This window comes from Cavia porcellus, unplaced genomic scaffold, assembly GCF_034190915.1.
Source record: "Cavia porcellus strain 051 isolate PalLab524CR breed Dunkin Hartley unplaced genomic scaffold, mCavPor4.1 scaffold_7, whole genome shotgun sequence".
NCBI classification, from domain to species: domain Eukaryota; kingdom Metazoa; phylum Chordata; class Mammalia; order Rodentia; family Caviidae; genus Cavia; species Cavia porcellus.
Genome location: NW_026947490.1, coordinates 59,737,087 through 59,758,114, shown reverse-complemented (window position 1 = coordinate 59,758,114; position 21,028 = coordinate 59,737,087).

The following is a 21,028-nucleotide window of genomic DNA, read 5'->3' as shown; positions in this document are numbered from 1 at the left end:
TTTAAATGCCTAGCAATGTACAAACATAGTTATATCAGATGATATAAAAATCTAGTGGAAGATAGGAAAGGCAACCAAAGGTAAAGTTGGGGCCAATCAAATAAGACAGTGTGCTGACAGAATCACAGATTTTCCACAGAGAGATGACCATTGTTACTACTAAACTATCCCGATGAACTAATCATATAACATAATGACAAGGATTTCATTTTTTAGAGAAAACAAATCAGTTTTAGGGAAGGAAGCATAGTTTGGAGAATTTGAACCTCATAATTTGTATCCTTGACATCCTAGTTTTTCGGTAGCTTTGTAGAATATTGTAATGACAAGAATGTCATTGTCAATGTTATCATGCTGTTTTGAGAATCAGGGCTTTATTATGGCTCTTTATAACTACAAAGATGATGGAATTTTTTCTTTTGTCCTGGCCCTGTATTTTCGCACTCCAGTCATTTATATTCTTTTCCTTTATGCTGCAGAGGCTGTGCAACTCAAGTACATATGCCTTCTTCCTGGCAAATTTAACAGTCACTTTTCAGGCCATTCTAAAGTACTTCCTTAGAGCACCTACACTACTGGCCACCCAGACAGCTTGAGTTCTGATATTAGAATGTTTATCTCTAAATCCAAATTCAGCCACATACTCAATGTGTAAATTTGGGAAAATTACTTAAATTTTGTGAGCATCTGTTATTTTGTCTGTAAAAGGGACAGAATAGCAGTGCTTATCTCACGAGTTTGTGTTTTAGTAAACAAAATGATGCATATAAAATATGCAAAATGCTTCATATTAGATATGCACTGAGCACTTAGGAAGCACCAGCCGTCACTCTTTTTTTTTTTTTTTTTTTTTTTTTTTTTTGTCTTTGTCTTTTTATCAGTACCGGGGATTGAACTGTCTGCTTCCAAGGCAGGTACTTATGCCGCTGAGCTAAATCCCCAGCCCCTCCAGCCATCACTCTTAAACTCCCGGGCTCTACTCCGTGCTGGTCCTGCTTCTGTTTTCCTCTTCACTTTCCCTTTGCTCTATTCATGGCTGTTTCATTCTCAGCTTTTGCTTCTCATCATTCTACAAATTCCTGATAGAAAAAATTTGAAAAGTTGTCTCGCTCAGTGATTATTTCCAAATGTATATCACAATCCAAGTGTGACTCTTGAGTCCAGAAACCTTTTTATTCAATTTTCATTTCTTTATTTCCATGTGAGGCACTTCAGGCAAGGCTGGGTATATAGAAGTCCTAACGTGATGTTTATTGTGTGAATAAGTCCATTAAATTCCTTTTCTATTATTTTCTCTTTTGCTTTTGTCTTTATTTTGGTTTTCTGCATTGGGTAACTTTTTGGGCTAATGAGAGTGATTTCTGGGTTAATGTTTTGTTTCTGATGCAATTCAGAACGGATGCAAGATCCTTACTAAATATCTGTTACCACAGAGAACATTTTAAACTCCCCCCAAATTTTTCAAAGCTTTGAGTTTATAGAGAAATTTCACATAGAAAATTAATGTTAATAAATTTAGAGTGTTCATAAAATGAATGTGAAAAACTAGTGAAAAACCAGTTACATGTGAACTGGAGACAAAACAATCTTAAAGTGAAAAATCCATCTTAAAGTATGGGCTAGATTTTATTAAAAATAAATTCCAGTGTTAGCATCAATTGACAAAACAGTAGAAAATGCATAGAAAGAAAAAAAATCCAAAAGTACAAATCATAAGAAATAATTTTTGCACTTCTATATATTATCTACAAATCATTTATATTAGTCTTTTTATTTTATTTACAATTGTTGAAAAGAAACAGATACTAAACCAACTTATTGACATTTAGAATCTTTGACTATACATCCGTAGACAATTTCTCAAGATTGAAGAATGGCTCATAGCTAAGCATTAAACTTTTGCCTCACTTTCTCATTTATTTCCCAGCTTCTGCCTTCGCATTTTGGTCCATCGTGATCTTATGTTTGCACATAGCTGTGGTGCATCACTGGAGGCACACTGCGTCCTGACAGCCTCTGGCTTTATAGTTTTAGGCAAAGACATGGATATTGTAGCTCTGTGCCAATAAACTTAAAAATAAACTGAAAATGACAACTTAGTCTTGAGTGTTAGTCTTGGTGCCAAGTTTCAGCACCAAAGCCAAATTCGCAGCCAGTTACTAAACCTTGGAAAATTGGGGTCAGTGGGAGGACAAGAAACCAAAATGCTTACTTAGCTTTAATCCACCTACTGAAAGTTGCACATATAGATTGGAATAAAAGCCCCCATCTTGTTCGTCACATTTTTTTCTGAAGATATTTTTAAAATACCCAATCATACAAAATATAGTCTCAAAGACTAGATGATTGGATCTGTTTAACTGTATACTTTTTATAAATCTCTGAAAGTGGAACAAATTTAAGGTCTGTGAAGTGTAGGAATTCTTTTTAAATTTCCATTCAAAACTTTAAATGCATATTGTAAACAGTGCTATCCAGGAAGTTTTAAATAATTTTACATGTTCATTTACTTTCTGGATTCAACCAATAGCATTTAATTATTCTCTTCTATTTTCTATCAATCAATACATTTTTATGCTTTTTAATATAAATAATTTTCAGTGGAACTATTTATCTCCCTATAGTTTAACATAAATATTATTAAGAATTCTGTAATTGTTTGCTGGTCACTTTTTGTGGATAAATTTATATAAAATTAAATGTGTAAATTTTTTGTATATCACATGATAAATTTTGACAAATGCATATACCTGAACTCAAATTCTACCAGGGTATGGGATATTAATATCACTTTAGACAATTGCCTTGTCCTTTTATTGTAGTTTTGAATTAATAGGATTTTAAATATTTCCTATTGAAGGGTGGGAATTCCTTTTCACTAGCTTATTAGTCTGTTAAGGCATCAATTAAAAATAATTTTACTAGTTAAGCAAATTATAATAACTGGGCTTCAGGAACACATTATTGAAAAATAAGGCTTAATTTACTCTGCTTGCTAGAAACAGAAAACTTAATTGAAAACAGAATGAAAAGTATCCTTATTTTCTCAGTGTAAATGCTTTACTCCAGATAATTGTCAGAATTACCCATTTTTTCATATAATCCCTATTTTGTTTTAAGAAAACAAAGTATTTGGCTATTCATGAAAAATCATTTTGTATTGGCCTTTATTTATGAATTCTTTTTGGATCACTGGCTAATTTGTTATGCCTAATATCTTATAAACAGCTAGTAAGTGTTTGAGAACTTGCTACAATACTAATCCATATATATATATATATACTTACAAATCAAAGGCATTTAGTTTATATGGTGGAAATCTTATTGTAAGGAGTAAGCCAGATACTTCCTACTAAACGTTTGGTTTTTATATTCATTGGGAAGTAAACTGCCATGCTATTGAGTGAATATCAATTTTATAAGTTTTATTCTGTTGGGAGTGCTTGGTCTCTCAGACTTGGAGAATCTTAACCATTTGAGCCTAACTCCAAATTTCTTGAATTTTATATGCTAATTAAGGAAGACAACATACCAATACTCCTAAATCAAGAAGTTTGTTGTGGGATTTTCTTTTAAGAGAAATAGGACTGTTCTTTCTATGTTTAAAAATGTGAGCAAAAATTTCACTGAAACTTCTTTGTATTTTCTGACAACTAGAAATCTCAACAACTATTTCCCACACAAAATTCTACATTACTTGGCTACAAATATTGAATCGCTGCTCTTGCAATTAGAACGAACACGTCTCCAAATGTTATAAATCACTGTTCAATTTTCCATGGACTTAGTATTTTTTGAAAAAATTACTCACTGGCACTACAGAAAGAAACCATTCAGTTAGGAACACATAAATCTGAGTATTATTTTCCCTGGCAATGGGAGATGGATTGAAATAAAAGAAAGTAGCTGTCTGTCTTAAAAATGTTCCATTAATCAGGCTCTTTATTAACCACTACATATGATTAAATTATTTAGTGAAAAAATTCAAAATATTCCAATGTCATCGAGAATAATTAATATGTCAATGTAAATTTAGATGTCCATCTATGAAAGACAAACAGATTACAGGAATTAGGTAGTTCATCTGTTTTTCTACTGTGTATAATGTTCTTTTAGGGTGAGTTTAAGTCCAGAATTATATCTTCTCAGATTTCACACTATTGATACGTATTCACTGAAAATTTTAAGTCATTAAAGTCAATAATGGAAAACTCTCATGATTCTGAAACAGAACCTCAGCAATATATTCCCTTTCACACTGGTTTTCACCATTAGGAAATTGTTTTTTTAGGAAACTTACTTGGAATTTAAAGGGCTGGGGGAGCAGGTCAGTGGTACAGCACTAACCCAGCAGACAAGAGATCTTAGATTATAGCCACAGACCAGTGGGTGTGGCGGAAAAGAAATATGCCAAGGTACTTGTTCTAGCACTGGGGGAAAAAATGAAAAGAATCTAATTCCTGAGAATGCATGTTCTATATGCCCATCTTCAATATGTGTTAAATTTACTAACTGTTCTCCATCATTTTACTATATTTGTTTTCCTTTCCCTCTTCCTCAGCCTACGTCCACCAAAGACACAGGGAAAAGGAGGACTGGGCAGAAGGGTCAGGAGTAAATGATAGGATTTAATAAGCATTCACTATCATTGAATGCTCAAAGTACCATTTCCCAACTTCTTGATCTATAGAGATAAGTTAAATTATTTTAAATTTACCCTCTTGACCAAAGGATAGAGGTAGAGGGGAAAGAAAGAAGGAGAAGGGGACATAAAAAGAATTAAAGTGGTCTATTTACATGTACCAACTCCCTATGACGAATATAATATTGTGCTGCCAACGTATACAAATATAAATAACAACTGAAAACAAAAAAGTTTAAAAGAACAGCATAAAAAGTTTAGCTCACATCCGAGGTATCTCTTTTGATATAACCACTTACATAGCTCTAAATTAGTTAGCAGGTATCAGCCCCCAACTATTATCTGTGAACAAATGTAAGTTCCTCATTGGAGCACTGTGCTTAGTTTCAAATTTATAGACTTCTACAACTACTTCAACCCAAATAATTTCAAGATATTTTTGTCTACTGACCAACGTATACACCTACATTTTTGTCTTATATGGCTCTTAAGCACAAGGACAGAGATTAATCAGTGGAATCAAGCACAAGTAACACGTTGGCTGCATACGTATGTTGTTATGTATGGGTAGCAATGCAGGACCTAAGGAGGCTCCCGGTGGTGCTTCAGTCTTTGTTCTTTCCTGTCTTCAAAAATAAGCCTGGAAAAAGAGTCTCCCTTTATAACAACTCAAAATGTGAATAGATGCCTCGAGTTTCTATACTTAATGGATATGTCTTATAAAAGACATAAGTCTATATGACTATAAGTCTTTCATAAGTCTTATGAAAAATGACACTTCACGGATTATCCACAGGCTGCCTCAAGCATAGTACTGTTCACTGCATCTTCAGTAACAATCCTTAATATTATTGCATTACATGTGTTTATATTGCATTGTACATATTATATATATATATATATATATATATATATATATATGGTCAATTTTTAGGCATCCTGTGCACCTGGAATGTGTTTTAGGATTATTCAGATATATTAATGTAAAAGCCACTTTGGCATTTCTAGTGAGATCATTTAACTCACTAGAAGGGTCATGTAGAAGTTGGAAGTTCAGCATGCCACTGCGAAGCAATCCAGAGATGAGGATTGGAAGGATTCAGATAGGAAGTAACTGGACTAAAATCCACAGTCATCTTGCTGCAGGAAGACCATTACAGGACCTGCATGGTGGCAGACAAAACCAGGGCACAGGGTAAGATATCCAGAGATCTGGAAGAGAACAGTGAGTACCTCTGTCAGAAAATCCTACAGTAAGTGGGATGCAGACTCGCTTCCATCTTCTCAGCTCCATGAGCTCTCTCTGTCTCTCATGTGCTTGCCCTTCTGGAGCTCTGAATCCCGTGCTGTCTACCGCTGTCCACTATTAAGAGCACATAGCGTTAGAAATCACATTTGTTTTCTTATCAAACAGGGAACCATATGGTTTGCCTTTCAATTATGGAAATGTACTATCTTAAATGTATATATATTCATGACAGTAATTACACTCTCTTACGAACATAGATTTTATAGCAGGAGATTTCATGGACTACCATGCAATGCAGAGATGCAGAGAGTGGGTTAGACTGCACAATGAAAGATCTTCACTCTAAGATTTATTTTAAAGCATAACGGAAAGGTCTTAACAGGTTTAACACAATTCTTATCAAAATCTCGTTGTTACTTTTTTGGATACGGACAATATAGAGTGAAAATTTATATGTAAATGCAAGTTGGAATAGCTAAAGCACCATGGGAAAAATGAAATCTGTACACACACACACACACACACAGACCAGACCTTCCACGGAATTCTGTTTGCTAATGAATAATAACACACAGCAGAACACACATACTACCCTACTACTCAATAGGGTTGGAGTCTAGGCATTAACATTTAAGAGTGATTTGAACATGAAAGTGTCAGTCTATGCTACTGAGCTTTGGTTTCCCTATCTGTTATTTGTCCCAGATTGATTTGGTAAGGAATAAGTAGATAATTCGTTCTTAATGGATGCATGATGCTGGATAGATCTGAATAGATGCTGTATATGACATTTAATAAGTTAAGGAATAATTATTACTTCAGTGACACTTTTCTGTTATCCGCATTTCAACATTCTAATCTTTTGCTCTTCTATTTTCTGGCTTTATGATGTTTCTGCTATGTGAGGGAAACAAAAATTACTTAAATTTTCTTCCAAAGATGAAAGTAAGTCTCATAAATATTATTTAGTGAACCTACATTTTTGCCCTGGAAAACATCAAGGGTTAAACCATTATTTTTTCAATTCATATTTGCTAAGCCCTTCTGAGTGCATGCGCCTCATTGTAAATGACATACAGCTAACAACAAATAAACTTTCTCTCTCTCTCTCTCTCTCTTTTTTTTATATTGGTATTCACACTGAGGACCTGACTTTTGCCAGGCAGGCACTACGCCACTGAACTAAATTCCTTGCCCCAGTAAGCACATTTTTGGGTTAAATAAACCTTAGACTTTTACAAAACAAGACATAAACCAGGTCCCAGGCTGCCTGTCCCTTGGGTGAGCCTCTTTCTGTCCACGGCTCTGCTCTCCTCCAGAGTCTGCTTGAGATGACCTAGGTAAAGGCTTCGGCACCCAGTTACAGGTTGGGACGGCTTGTGGGGTTGCTGTTTTATTCCACATGGTGTCGCTCTGCCCCTGCCGAGGACATAATGTTCTCCAGTTTAATTTCTAAACTGCTTCCATTGAATTTTAGGTCATGAAGGATTACATTGATTTTGAATCACAAAAATGGACAAAAAAAAAAAAAAAAAAAAAAAAAAAAAGAACCAGAAATCAAAAACCAATTGTAAAACATTATGGTAAATACTTCCTAATTGCGTCTCATTTTGTTCAAGCTTCAAAAACAATTACCACATTGTAAAATAAGTAAGCATGTTATTTTACCATCAGATTGCTGGACTAAAATCTCATATGTTTGAAATGCATTCGCCACTGTGTTACTCCAAATGTTCAGATATATGTACATATACTATAATTAGGGAACAATAAAGTATTTCTGATGAATAAAAACAGTAGGGGAAAGTTTGTGAAGAAAATGCTAGTGTGGAGATGCATGTTTTTATGTATGGTTTCAAAAAGCCAACACCACCAATCAGCTAATCTTGTCTTAGGTAATGAATTTAATAGCAGTAGAAAGAGAAAATTCGCAGTTAACAAGGCTTTGGTCTTCAGATAGTCTCTGTTCATTGGGGAGTTAGGACTGAGCGTGTTGTCGACAGTGGGTTCTGAATCCTCAGGAGAGGCAGAGAGGGAGAAATTCTGAACAGCAGCGAGATGCAGGGACTCCAAGTGATCACGCCTCCGAAATGCACAGTGCAGTCACACGGTCACGGTGTCCAAGGAGACGTTCAGCCAAAGGGTGGCTGATTGCTCCTTGACACTCTTTCCGTGCTTTTCAAGTAACTGGATTCTTTGCTTCCAAAAGAGATGCAGCAGAATGGGAAGGGAGCAGGATGGAAGCTGTAGCTGTGACTGTTTCATGTAAAGCTATGCAGCTCTTGATTACTTGTGACAAAAGCTCAGAATCTTACTTGTATTACTGTACTTCGTGTTTCCAAATACTTCATGTTTCCAAAAGTTTGCAAGCAATTCAGAAACAGTTATGAAATTATTCTTTTGTAACATAGCATCTTATCAGGGGCTAGGAACATGATAGGGACTTAGTATGTAACTGGAGAGTATGATTTATGAAATTAAGTGAGGCTTAAATCTCAGAAGTACAATGCCACTTCTGAGAGTGATATACAATAGCACATCAAATTGTAGGTGCTGCAGAATTTTATCTAGATGCCCAGAAACCAGGAGCAGCACTTTAATGTATTTTATGTAATTATTTTAATTGTACACATGATTTAGGAAGATATTTTTAACATAACTACTATGAGTATAGTTCTTTATACTTTTCCAATTACCTTTCCTATATTTATGTACATGTTCAAGCATGTCTTTGAGTTTTTCTGTCCCATGATGGTTATTTTGCTCCACTTTTGTTTTTGTATCCTTGATCTCAGCCAAAAGGTCAAGCAGTGACGCACTCTTATTTCCTTTTCACTCATTTATTTAGTAAATTGGTAAATAAACCTTTAATGAGGATCCTCTTTGTGCTGTGTTAATTACGTGGCACACAGGTAAATAAAGACATCAGTGCAGTGAATAGGGAAGCCCTGGGTGACACAACTGGTCACTGAGCTGATACTGAATGCAGCACAAGTACCATGTGGCAGGTAGGAAACTCCACTAGTCTGGCCCTTTGTTAGGAGAGAAACTTACAGGGGAATAACGTATCTGTGTTGGTACTTAAAGGGACAAATTCCCCAAGATAAAATGAGGAGGGTGAAGAGTTCCAGTTTTTAAGCCACGAAGCAGGAGGTGAAAACTAATCAGAATTAATTTTAATTTAAAGAGCCCTGGACACATACCGAGAGGCTACCAACGAAGCAGTGACTGGACTTTGTTCTATGGGCTTCATGAGAGAGCTGTAAAGCCACAGGAGGGTTGGGGCAGGTATGTGGCCTCATGAAGGGTTTGCCTCTTAGGAAGATCACTGGGCTGAGACTTGGAGAAGACACTGAGACCTTGGGACACATTCAGAAGACAGTAGTCCCAAGCTCAAGCAGGGAAGAAAGAATCACGGCAAGTGAACAGATTTGGGGCAAATTGGGACAGTGGAAAATAAAGGGCAAGAAATGACTGTCACTCAGGGATCTTTCAGGAGGACTAGGGAGGTGCAGCGTGTCGACTGTTCCCAAACCAACTCACTGCCAGCAGAGTCCTCCACTGGCACCTTGCCCATGTGCCACTTGTGCTTGTCAGAACCAATGCTGCAAATGCTCTTGGACTGCATTCTCCCATGAGGTTTTATAAAGAAAGAAAGAAAAAAAGAGGGAAAGTGAAGGCAGAAGTGAAAGACCAGTAGGAGAAAGAAGTGAAAAAGAAAAGAGAAAGAATGAAATGCATTGGTAGAAAGAGGACAATACAATAATAATGTTTTATACTGCACAAACCTGGTTTTCAGCCTGATTTCTGCCTTTTGATGACCTGCAGATTTCAATACACTTAAGACGTAACAAGTTAACTTATCACAGATATTTCCAAATTCATCCTCCTCCTTTGTAAGGGCCATGAACAGTTCTCTAACTAATGTGATAATACCGTATGTGTAAGGTAATAGCACGGAACAGGCAAGCTGTTGGGAAAAGAGAACAGCGGGTGTAATTTTGCAAGAACCTACCACGTCTCAAACTCTCTTCACAAAACATATTAATTGTCTGTTCTACATGAGGCAAGGTCATTAAATTGAAAATGTAAGATAAGACGCAGTGTAGAGGGTATTTGTATGTTTATTTTGTTTGTTTTAAAATTTCATTCATTATTTAAGTTGCAAGAGAAAGTACCATACAGAAAATAGCACAGAACAAGTCCGTTTTTCTAAAGCCATCACCTTGTAACAACCCAGGTGAAGATGTAGAATTTGTTAGTCCCGAAAATTCTGTGTGACTTTCCCAACCTCAGTCCTCCTTCTCCGTAAAAATATTTACACACTTGGCTGTTGAAGTGAGGACATCCTTCCACTTTCACAGCATTGTCTTCCAAGGTGCATTCCAAGATATTATAATTTATTATGATTTTATATTGCATTTCAGTCATTGCTACTTTCCCTCCCCACTCTCTTAAGGCCCTTTCTTGTCTCCACAACATCTACCACCCTGTTGCTTATTATCTATTTTTTATTTTCTCTTTAAATTTCTTGTATTTTTAATTTCTCATATAAGGGAAGCTGTGCCTGTGTGTGTGTGGTGTCTGTGTCTGAAAGTGTCAGAAAGCTACTAAGTAAACACTTGATTGGTTCTAGGGACAGAATTTTGAAGTTCATTTCAGAACTTGAGCCTTACGTTTTGTGTTATTTTTCTCAGAGTTTCTGTTTTAAACAAGGCTGCTATGAGCCTGAGACGCTGACTGACTTTCTGAACATTCTATTACTCTTTGAGGAGAAAATTTGGAGCTCAGAAATCAGGAAGGAACGGGAAACATTTCCACCAGGTCTTTCAGCTGGGGCCTCATACACTGATAAGCAGGGTGAGTCAGATATAAAGCAGCTCTTAAAAATTCAGAAGCCAGCTATGGATCCACCTAGCTTAGCATCAAGGTAATCTTTTCAACTGCTGGCCAGAGCTAACAGTAAGTCCTTTGTGGAGGAAGATTATATCTTTGAGGTCTAATATTATACTTTCTTCATGAACAACTGTCCAGAATTCAATACAATTTCTAATCATGTGAGGGCACAACTTCATATGATTAATGGTTTCTCAGCTTTTAAATTTGCATTTGCTTCATCTAAAATTATGTTGAATAAATACATGATAGAAATAAAGCTAAAAGCAGACCAAAAGGAAACCCCTGTGTTAGAATTTATCACACACATAAATTCTGTGTGATAAATAATTAGAATTTATCACACAGATAAATTCTGTGTGATAACACAAAAGATAACAATGACTTGTAATGAAGAGAGTATAGAAATGTGGAAAAATAGTAAGTATAAAGAAGTAAACAATAGCTTGGAACTTTAAAATGTAATCAGTGAACTTACTAAGCCAGTAGATATAGTAAGGAATTTTCTGCAGCTAAAGAAAAGATTACTCGAAGAGAGATACAAAAAAATTTAAAACTTAAAAATTTTAAAAGGCAAAAATGGTTTGAGAAAAGTAAGAGACATATGAGACACTGGAAATACTTAGCATGCTTTGGTGGAGTAAAAGAAAAAAGGAAAGATAAAGAACGGGATATAAACAAAAATTTAAAAAAGAATGACAAATAATTTGCAAGATAATTAAAAATTCAAGAAAGATGTCATGACTGAAGAATAAATACAAAATATCTCCATATATCATATTGATGATTAGCTGAATTAATTTTGTAAAAGCCTTCTGAAAGTCCCTGGAAAAAGGATCATTTAATTACTGCAATTATTATTACTATACTTAATCAAATTCCTCATATAGAAATTAAATGGATAATTCAGTGTACTCATTTATAATAAGTATATGATAATACACTATTATAAAATATTAACTTTTGAATAATAGACTCTTATTGTTATATATCATTGTATATTCTTCAAAACTTTTCATGTGTTTTTTTAAAGTTCTTTAAACTGTTTAATTAGATAATTTTAGATGAGGCAAATGCAGATTTAAAAGCTGAGAAACCATTAATAGCTACCAAAAACAATCATCCAGGTATGGGAAAGAAAGAACTAAATGTTATTACTAGAAATAAAAAATGTAATATTTAAAATGGGTAAATTAGTGGTTGGATAAACAGCAGATAATACACTACTAGACAGATGATTATGATGTCTACCAATGGTGTGTCTACAGATAATATAGCAGAAACGGTCTAGAGATGCCAGAGAAAAGACAGAGAGGCTGAGAGTTGGAGGGCAAGTGTGCTTTTTCCAGAATAAGAAAATAGATAGAATGAAAGATGAACAATGATCCCAGAGAAAATGCCACATTGTTCCAGAACTAAAACATAAAATAGATACCCCCCAAAAAATCAGAGAAAGAAAGCTCCACCTATATCTAGTAGCCCAATTAAAATAAATATATATCCAAGCACGCTTCAGTGAAACTGCAGAATCCAAATGGTAGAACCTCTTACAAAAATGTGTAAGGAAAAATAGAATCTCTTACAAAGGAACAACAGTGGAATTCAGTAAACTTTTCAGGGAGAACAAAAGTGAGACGTTACCATAATCATAGGAAGTGTTTGCCATATGCAGATCAACAGGGTCAAACTGTCAGTGATACGTTTACAACGTGACGCAAGAAAGTCTGAGATGCAAGGAGAAATCGGGAGCAAAGAAAATGGCTAAATGGGAAACGTTTTTGCCAGCTATTCCTCTGATAGAAAGGTAACAGCAAAAATAAAGAATTCAAAAAAGTAGGATCCCCAAATAAAAGACAAAATGGGCACTCAGAATGAACAGACGCTTCTCAGAAGTACAAATGCTCAATAAAAACATGAGAAAATGTTCATCATTGGTGGTCATCAGAGAAACGCTTGCTGAAACTACACTGAAATACCATTTTACCCCAGAAAAAATGGCTATCATCAAAAAATTGAGTAACAACAAATCTTGGTGAGGATGAGGGGAAAAAGGAACTCTACTATGTTACTGGTGAGAATGTAAAGTAGCACAGCTATGGAAATTAGTGTAGAGGTTCCTCAAAAAGCCTAAAATAGAAATTCCATTTAAGCCACTGTGAATTAGCTAACGGTCAACTTGTAACACCCAGCTGAACCACATCAGCGTGGTTCTGTGTGTGGAAGGCCCATCAGAGGATTGTTATCAACAGCATAAATGCAGAACTGAAGGGGAAGATGATGTGCTGCTGATTCTCCTGGAGAAGCCTCACATTGGCTTTCTTGATATGAACTCAGCTGTTCTCATCTTGGAGGAGCTCGAGTGGTCACTGTCACCGAGGGTGGCTGTGGTTCTCTTTGGGGGAGCTCTGGTCCTCATCTTGAGAGTCAATTCCTGACTCCAGTGCAGATCCCTCAGCCTGCTGGCACAGATCCTTCGTCCCGCTGGTACAGACTCTGTAGCTTCCACCACCGATGTTGAGGCCTTCCCAGTGCAGATCCTTGATACAGATTTGCTTGTGACATTGCTATGGGCTCTAGGTCTGCAGCTGGACTCATGCAGGACGTTGCCATGGGACTCAGGCCCTCCACTGGGATTGTGGTGCATGGTCAGATCTCTTACATTCCTCTGCACTTGACTTTTTGGGTTAATATTATAAAACAATCCTATAAATTATGTGTCCTGTATTAAATCTATTCCCTTGTAAACCTTGACTACAATACACAGCTCTCTTTAGATATTTTTCCAAATGAGTTAAAGTAATCATATTACAGGAGATACATGAATATCTGTGTTTTTAGAAGCACAATTTATAACAGCTAGATCTTGGAAACAACAAATAAGTCCATCAACAGACAAACAAGGAACACATGGTCATTATACACCATCGAGTACTATGCTCCATAAAAACACAAAGAACAAAATAGGAGACACAGAGGGAAGTTCATATACTTCCCAAACTATGAATTCCATTATTTAAAAAATATCTCAATATATACATTAATTGGTTTCACTCATACTGCTAGTTTGGGCTCATTGAAAATTTTGTTTTTAATCTATTTCTTTTTTTGTAAGAATCTTTTGGTTTATGTCTTGTACTCTGAGTAAGTACATTAAAGATAATGATACATAGTGTAATAATCATGGCTATTTTTATTATTTAATTATGTAAGTTTATTTTTTCATAAAAATTATAAAATAGAAAAAGATCAGCATATATTAATCTAAATAAATATTATTTGCACAAAACCATTAAAATATAGTATCTGTTTCTTCTACTATGTTCTTTGCCTATCACAGGGAATAAATGATTAATGGTTTCAACATTAGAGCACAAAAAATCTGCTGGAAATTGAAACAGTGAAACTCTTAAAGACATAGATATAGGCAAAGATTTTTTGAATAAAACCCAGCTGCAGAAGAAATAATACTAAGAATCAACATCGAAGAAGCTTTTGCACAGCAAAAGAAACCACCAGCACAGTGAACAGACAACTTAAAGAATACAAAAACATTTTTCCAGCCACTTCTCAAAAAAGGACTCATATCTAGAATATGTAAAGAACTCAGAAAATTAGACCCCCCAGATTTAAAAACTCAATAAAAAAATGGGTGCTTCCACATGAAGAAATACAAATAGCTAATAAACATGTTTTAGAAATGCAGATAAAATAACAAAAATTTAATCTCACTCCAAAAAGCCAGAAAGAATGACTACCCTTTCTTAATCAATAACAAATGCTGGGAGGCTGTGGGGAGAAAAGAACCTTTCTCCATTTATGGTGAGACTGTAAACTGATATAACCACTAAGGAAATAAGTATGGAGACTTCTCAAAATCTAAAAGTAGAAATTTTATTTGAGCCATCTCTTCTTCTTGGTGGCTTACCAAAAAGAGTTAAAGTATCATACCACAGTGAGGAATGCACATTCATGTTTATTGCTACATGATTAATAATAGTTAACTTTTGGAAACTGTCTATATGTCCATCTACAAATGAATGGATCAAGAAAATGTAATATTTATACAAAGTGGAGTACCACTCTACCATAAAGAATGATAAACTTGAGGCTTTTGTAAGAAAATGAATGCATCTTGAGGCCATAATGTTAGGTGAAATAATTCAGACACACAAGCTTAAATATTACATGCTTTCTCTTATATGAAAAAATCAATCAATCCGTACATAAAGGTCAAAATAAAAGGCAAATAATTGGAAAAATGAGAGAAGAAAAAAATATTATAATCCAGCACAGACACTGTATCTAAAATTGAACCTTGACTTCACACGACTGTCTTACATGTTTATACTTTCTTTGACCTATTAGCTCATTTTTCAATCTGTATATATGATAATTAACTTCATCACGTCTTATGAATAAATGAATCTGATGTTGAAAGAATAAAAGGGTGGTGGAAGGAAGGAGGTAGCAAGAATTGAAATGTGTTGTGTATATGTACTCATTCCCTACAGTGACTGTAATTGTTATGTACTGCAAACATGTACTAATAAAAGGCAAAAAATGCATACGATGTCTATATTGTTAGGTTATTTTGTTAATGATGAAATATAAGAGCGAGCAAAGAAATAAAAAAGTTTAAGAAATAGCAGAGTAATAAGGAAATAGGAAATAATAGAAATAGCCAAGCTGAGTAAATCAACACATTTATTAGACTTAAGATACAATAGTAAAGTCTAACTATATCAGTAATCAGGATAATTGTTAATGACTCAATTTGCTAGTTCAAATACAGTACCAGATTTCTTGTAGAATATGTTATACTATGTTATTTGCAGGATGTAAATCTAAAATAAGTTGAAGACAATATTAAATATTAAGTAATACAAAAGATACATAATTATATAGGACAAAGAAACTGAAGGAAATATCTCAAATTAGTGAAAACCAAACATTAAGACAAGAAAGTAAAGGATTAATCAGGAAGTGACCAAATATTTGGCTAAACGGCTTTGAAGTTTTGATCTATGCTGTCTGATTTCAATTCCGAGTTCTAAAATTTATACGTTTTGTGATACTAATTTAGTTAATCCCTTTCTTACTTATTTGCAAAATGAGAGCTATTCAGGTGGTTACTGTGGTGAGGCTGTGATCTCCCTAAAACCCTTAGAACCATGCTTAGGAAGCAATAAGGTTATATATGTGCCTTTTTAATAAGAGGAGAATCCGGGCCACCTTTCCCCAGCAGTGCAGACCATGAAGGGCAGGAAGGAAGAAGCCAGTTCGCTTTTCCCATGATTCAGCAGAGGTCATGCTGGGTCTGGGAGGAGCACATCAAGCAGCCAGTTCAGCTTCCCATAGGTGGTTCAAACCAGGTGGGGCTCAGGAAGAGAGGAGCCAGGTCTCCTCTGCCATGAGCCTACTGGCATGCGGGCTGAGAATCAAGGTCAGCCCTGCTTCCTGCCAAGCAGCTGGCTGGTTCAGAGGTCAGGCTGAGTTGATAGCATCTGAGGTGCAGAAACAACTAAATGCTTGTGCTGTTTGATTGACTTTGCAGGACTAAGGTGGGTAGTCTGAGCATCTATTGGGAGGTCCAGTATAGCAAGTGTGGGGATTTCCTTCTGTCTTGTTTTTGAAATCCAAATTGTTCTCTCCATTTTGTTCTGTTCCAATTTATTGTTTTGTTTTATTCAATGCGCTATTTGATTTTTTAAAATTTTGTTTTGTTTTATTTGATTTTATTGTATCTGAGGAAATGGATAACTATTGTGAAGATTAACATACATATTTATGTATATCATATATTATGGTAGCCACTCTTGATTTGTTACTGTCCTGTTTTGAAGTCCTGCAATGCTATACCAACTTCACGGCTTTATTCTATTTTGTACTGTTGGGTTTTAGTTTCTTTACAATTAAAAAATAAATAAAAGTAATATGATGTTAGTAAAGTGATTTTATTAATGTAAAATTCTTACTTTAGAAGATTTCTCAAGTAGTGCTTCATGAGGAGCTAGAGTAATACAGAAAATCTAACCTTTTTTCTTTCCATTTTATCTTCTAAAAAGGGCATAATGTTCAAATAGCTGACAAGAACATGTTGCATAGGAAATAAAAATCTAAGCAGCCAAGGACTGACTGGTAGACTGTTGGACTCTGATGTGAAATGCTCAGGAGATGAATTTGAGTATAGATCATTTTAGAGACTTCACCTTTTTATAGAGATATTTAAAGCCACATTACCAAGAAAAGGCCAAATTTGGAGTTAGTGTTTCTCCATCTGTATTATTGGATGACATAATTATAATTGGGTGTCCAGGTAAGAGAAAAATCTTGGTCTTCTAATGGTTTTAACATAGACTCACAGTTACTAAGACCAACATTCATCAATATATTCCACAAAAACAAAATAAGACTAATAGCACTTCGTTGGTTAAAAGAATGTGAATAACATTGACCTCCCTTTTAAAAAGGACTATTTGTTGCCTGAATGAAAGGAAACAATTAAACACTGTCTTTAAAAATGTCATGTTAAATTCACAGTTAAACATCTGCTGTGAGTTCAGGCTTTGCTGAAACTTTTGAGGAGTGTCCAAGGGACCCATATTTTCCTGTTACAGGGAGTTAATATGTCTACAATGACAATTCCATGTGATCTATTTCTGTTTCTTCTCCATCTTTTCTAAAGATGAAGGTACTCAGCTGTTCAGCTTTTGTCACTAAATAAAGTTTAAAGAAGCCAAAAGATCCATTTCTGAGAATAACGACATTGTAAAATCAAAGACTTTTTCTGCATCCCAAAGTTAAAAAAAAGAAGACATCAAGTATTCAAGCTAAGTGTCACTTTTGTGTCCTCTCAGTAGTGTTAACACAAACTATTGAAATCACTCAGAAATTCTCATCCACTTACAGATGGCTTCTAAGTTGTGAAAGAGATTGGGGACATCTGTCCCAAATATACACAGACAAATATCTTGTTTTTGTTTTTAAGGAACTTACTGGGCTGAGTGAAAGTTTGTTCATTTTTATGCTGGCAACAATTTCATTTCTTACGGGAGTTAAAACTAAATAAAACATGTATCCAGCACTGATTTTAGCACCCATGTTTTTCGGTGTTAAATGCTCTGCAAACTAGTGAGGTTCCTTTTTGGGTAATATCACCTGTCGAGATCTGGATGGCACCGTGACCCTTTTCTCACAAAAATGCTCTTAGCTAACTCACAGTATCTGTGGTATACTCTTTTGAAAGTTCCTTTAATCTCTGCTATCCATTTGTTTGTCTCTAGCGATGCTTGAGCAGTACGATCTTGCCTAGAAGTGTTTGACAACTTCCTTTGGGAGGTCACCTATGTTGCTTTCTGTAATGTGTGGTATGACCAATCTGCCACATTTTCCTAGTACTTCCTCATAATCCTCTTCACTTATTTGTTCAAAATGATATCATTCTTTTTTATATTTGAAATCCAGTCCATAATGCTTTCTGTTCTTAAGAAAGGGCCCTGGAGATAATATTAAGGTATCTTTGCGTAATTACCATTTATCTTCTCCAATTAACTGTAGACAGTGAGCTTTCTTCAGGCATTAGCTATTTTTTGGTGACTTTTTTTTTTAACCTGTGTTCCTTCTGCAGACTACTTCTAAGTATTGAAGTGGCTTTTTTTTTTTTTAGATCAATGTTTGCTATTCGTGGATTTCCTATTCTTTTTTTCTTTCCCCAAAGTTATGCTCTAAAATACAGGCCTGGGCTTAGTTGTGATTGTCTCCACCTGCTCCAGCTCATCTCAGTGTTGAAATGCTCATGGTATTCTTTAGTTTCACAGGGATGCAGTCTTTACAGGAAGTTAGCAAAACATCCAGTGTCATTGATGATGAGGTCAGTCCATCCCAGCACACAGTAGTACGATGCTTTTCACCTCTACCCAGCATGGGATGTTTGTGAGTCCTACCAATCCTTGAAGTGATAATACATCAGCCTCCATGGAAGTCACTCATGATATCGATTTTTACTCCTCTTCTCAAAACAGCCATCAAGATTTCATCTAGCCGATCAAAAATTTCAGGAATAATAATGACTCCCACTTGAATCTGCATTTAACATGGCTTTTTCACAAGAAAAAGTGTGATACCAATCCCTATAGTGAGAAAATGGCCTTTTGTCTTGAGCATTTCGGCAACTGTGAGTTGTCAACCCTAAGGATCCCAAACATTAGGAAAATAAAGTAGAAGCAAGCAGAAAGATTTTAAGGCCATTGTCAGACATCTAAAATGCTATATTATGGGGCCATTTAAATGTCTGAAGAGATTTGGAGGCAATTCATGCGTAAGTCCCAGGACTAATCCACTTAGAAACCAAGGTCATTACAAGTCTCATTTTATTATAGATTATTTGATAGCTGGCAAATCAGAGCTAAAGAAAAGCGGATCTTCTCAAACTATTATAATAATTAAAAACCGTTGAAACTCTCTTTAGGCCAATATGGGTCTTCTCAAATTACCCACTTGGATTAACAGCATGTTATATAATCATTGTGGAGATACCTTTATGTATGTACTCATATTTCAAATAGAAGCGATTTGTAGAGGGACATACAATTAACAAATTCACTTGGATTACTTTTCCATTACCAGTAAGGATAAGTAAGAAAGGCTCTTACGAAGTTAATTGGAACAGAAGGACTACAAATATGCTTAAAGGTAAATAGAAAATATAAACTTTTAAGGTTAACTCTAACCAACTAACATCTAACTAAATTGTTTGTGATATTGTAACATACAAGGCCTAACAATGGAATAAAAGTATACTAACACAACATTTCAAAAACACTAAAAATATCAATTTAAACGTGAATTTTCCTGAGTTTTCTATGGCATTTATTTAAAATAATCATAAGAATATGGCAGTGGTCAACATGATTCTTCAACCAACAAACACAAAGTCATTCCTATGACCCTATGTTACATTTTCTTATTCAATTTGTGGTCTGCTTTACTGATATTTAAAAACAAAAATCACCTTGTAACTTTAGACTGCCTAAAATAATTCCTTGTCTTTTAAAAATTTTTATAGTTTTCTGCTTTTCTTTATCTGAACTTTAAAGAAAGTTAAAAACTGGGAAAACTGTAACCTTATAAAAATGGCCTCGTTCCTGTCAGTACAGAGTCTGATGTTATATTTTATTCCATAGTAAATGAAATAAGTTCATACAGTATCAAATGTGTTTCCAAATGGGAAGCCAAAACCTGCATAAACTCTGTTCTGCCAAGAAATTTTCTGCCATGGCTTCCCCTGTTGATAGAGGGTCCAAGCGAAGGCCTCAAAGGAGAGGGGAAGCGCATCTTTACATCAGCCCTCTTGGCAACAGAAGAAAGTGCTATATTGTTCTTCACACAAACCCTCCCCATTAGAGCTCAAGATGTTCTTTTCCTTCTAATCCTCATTTGTACCCCTTAGCCATTTGTTTAGAATTAAATTAACTGCAATTTGGAAAATGCCGATGAAAGGTAGTGCATTCAGTAGGCATCACATGTTTCCTGAATGGTGCCTGTTCGGCCTCTTTCACGGCCATTCACTGTGCTTGAAAGGGTGTAGTGTGTGAATTGTGGGACTGTCACTCCGCGGAGAAGTCTGGCAGACAGCATTGCCATGGAAACAGCAGGAAAAAGACAATTAACAAAATGGTGCTGATTTTTTCTTTCTATTTCTTTTTCTACTCTTTGGACATAAGGAGATATTCCCCCTTTAAAATGTACATTTACACACACCCACATACCCAAATGCATACACTGAAAAGTCAATATTTGAGTTTCTCACTAAATTGGATTCTTCTGTGCATGACATCAGTGAATTAAAAAAAATTACACATCCAACATAAAATATTTATAAATGGATCTCTCAATTTATTCTTCCCTTCCCCCTCCACTTTTTGTTCTTTTCAGACATTGAAAGAATTCTTTGGAAATATTCTTAGGTAAACGACTGTTAATGAGCAGAGCCTGTGATTTTAACCCTGGAACATTCATTGGACTTTTAATTAGTCCCTCTTGCCATCACTCCTGTGACAGAAGCACAATGTGAACCCGAGAGCTTAAACCAAAAGGAGACTCTCTTTAGATTTCTCAAACTTAGTCAGAAAAAGTTGGATATGCACAGCCCCTACTGTTAGAATTTCTGCTTAAAGGGTCAACATGAGCTTAGAGAAATGTTTGATGTCACCATTAATTCTAGAAATATATTGCAATCTAAA